The sequence below is a fragment of the Microtus ochrogaster genome, unplaced genomic scaffold (genome assembly GCF_000317375.1).
Source record: "Microtus ochrogaster isolate Prairie Vole_2 unplaced genomic scaffold, MicOch1.0 UNK49, whole genome shotgun sequence".
Classification (NCBI taxonomy): domain Eukaryota; kingdom Metazoa; phylum Chordata; class Mammalia; order Rodentia; family Cricetidae; genus Microtus; species Microtus ochrogaster.
Window position 1 is genome coordinate 66249 of NW_004949147.1, and position 2650 is coordinate 68898.

Sequence of the window (2650 nt, forward strand, 5' to 3'; positions counted from 1 at the left end):
AAAAAAAAAAAAAAATCAATAGATAAATAAACAATTGGTTAGTTAGTTAATTAGTTAAAAAGATGCCACAAGGGAACCCTGACACCCTTGACCAGAACTACTTCGTTAGGAAGTTGGAAGGAAGGAGGCCTCATCAGGACAAGACAAACTACCTACAAATGCATCTCATCTCCTGTTAGCAATTTCCTTACCCGGAGTGGACCAGGAATGAGGCTCTGGGGGTGTTGCCAAGTGACCTTGATGGGTATCTGACCCTTTTTGCAGATGACTCCAGAACCAGCCAGAGCATGAACAACCTGGAAGGTGGATGGGATGAAGCAGCCCTCGCCAGAAAAGATTTGCTGCAGAAAGGGGACGGGAGACCAGCTGTGTCTGTTAGCCCGGATGATAGCCACCAGGTTGTGGAACCTTGCACTGTTTGCCACTACTCCAATTTTAAAGAAATCTGATACCTGTAGTTCTAAGACTGCCCAAAGGCCAAGGCAGGGGCAGCCAGAGAGGGAGGAGAATGGGTGAACGGCATACATACAGATCAAAATGAGTGCAGGGCAAAACCACTCAGACACCACCCTGAACCACACAGGTCAGGGCTGCCTGAGTCAAAGCAAAACAGGGCTGAGCAGACAGGTGTGGGAGCAGCTGGAGCTGAGGAGGCGGGGCCGGGCTTCAGGTAGGTCTAGGAAGAGGAAGTGAGATCACCCAAGGGGGGTTATCTCTTGGATTGGAGTTGGAAGATATTTTTACAAATAGAGGTTGGGAAGGGGAGACTCTTGAGGGAGTTGGGGGTTTCCCAGCCACAGTGCAGGCTGGAACAACAACCCAGATTGCCTGGGGTTTGTATTTTCAGGTACTTTAACACCAGTCTGTGTGTCTGTGCCCTGCCAGCTCTGGGTCATGCCAGATCTGAGAGCCCTCTCTCAAGCGGTTATTGTTTCCTGCTCTCACACCTCACTAACTCTGCCCTTCCCACCCTACTGCATAGCACCTACTCCTACCTGCTGTTAGCTGGGAGGAAGGAAGACAGCGTCCTTGGCTCTGTGGTCTAGAACTCTCAGGTTGTGGGCCCCAGTAGGAGGCCCATCAGACCAGGATGATCCTGCAAGACCCTAGGGCCCAGCTAAGACTTCAGCCCTCCCCCCATTTTGTCTCAATTCAGAAACATCTCAAAGACAGTTGTCACACTAATCAGCTTGTCTGTTCCTTGTTGACATCACTTAAAAACTCCGGATGACCAAAGAAAGGACGCAGGATGGAGGACTTGAGAGCCACTAGCAATTCCCTGGGCCTTAACTCGCTCAGCACAAAGCAGAGCCACCTGCCTTATGTAGACCACAGCATCAGCATCCAGCAACACCCGTGAGAAACTGTTCATAAACTGCAAGAGACTCTGGAGCGCTGGGCAATACGAACTCCTCAAGTCTCGGGCTTTGGCCTTCTCTCTTTGCCCCAAGGGTCACGTACAGAGTCCGTAGCAGATAAAGGTAGCCCTTTCAAGGTGACTTGAGGGCCCCCTGAGTTTGTGAACATTGTGGCCTTGGAGAGATAGTAATGTTTTGTCTGGAAGGTGAAGTCACGGAGTCAGAGCAGTAAAGAGAAGAGTTTAACGTGTTGCCACAGGGGAGGGGGAACCTAGGAAAGCAGAAGCCTGGCACGTGGAATCTGCGTACTCAGAAGGCTAAGAGATGGGGAGCTGAGTACAAGGCAGGTTTGCATGACAGTGAGTTCCAAACCAGCCTGGCCTACAGTGTGGGCATCTGTCCAAAAAGCAAAATTAAATAAAACACAAAGTAAAACAGAAAAGTTCAGAGAGGGTTCTACTCCCTCCCCAGCCCATCCCAGCCCTACACAGGCTTGAGACAGGTACATGTCCTTCCCTGCCCTCTGCCTCCCTTCCTCCACTGGCACAGATTACTCCATAGAAAGGCAGGGTTAAAGGTCAGCTTCCTGAACTGCAGTTTGTCATGTTATAGTTATTAATAAAAATGTCCCTCCCACTAATGAGGTCATACCTGCTATTTACAAATATCTTTCCTTCCTCAGAGGAGAGGCAGTGATGGAAGCCACCCCTACTGGCAGAACACCAGACAAACGTAAAATACAGCCAATGCAATGCTTCCCTCCAGCTTTTGAGATCCAGCTATGAAATTACCTCCTTCAGGGGGCCACCCAGACTATTAGCACCGCCCTCTCATACTCATTCCTCCCCTGCCAGTAGAGGAAGATAGTGGGGGGGGGGCTACATGGAGCTGGTTCTGTGCCAGCCACATGACAGTGTCTCACTTAAACCTCAGCACCAGATGAAGAATTTGAGAAGCAAGAAACTCACCAGGTCTGACAGTACATGGTGACAGCTATCTATAATCCCAGCACCTGGAAGGCTAAGATACAGCAGGATCAGGAGGAGCCTATCTCAAAACAAAAACAAAACAAAAGGACAAGTGAACTAAGTTTGACCTTCTGAGCTGTGTGACTTAAGCAACCTTGACTTCAGTTTGCACATCCGCCCAATGGGCAGAATTATGACATGTCACAGGGCTCTGATGACTTCACAGCTTAGTTCATAGCAAGCCCCAAACCACTTGCTCTGAGCATGGCGGGGGCTGCGGTACTGTTCTTCATAGCCAATAATAAATGGAGGAGTGAGATCTCC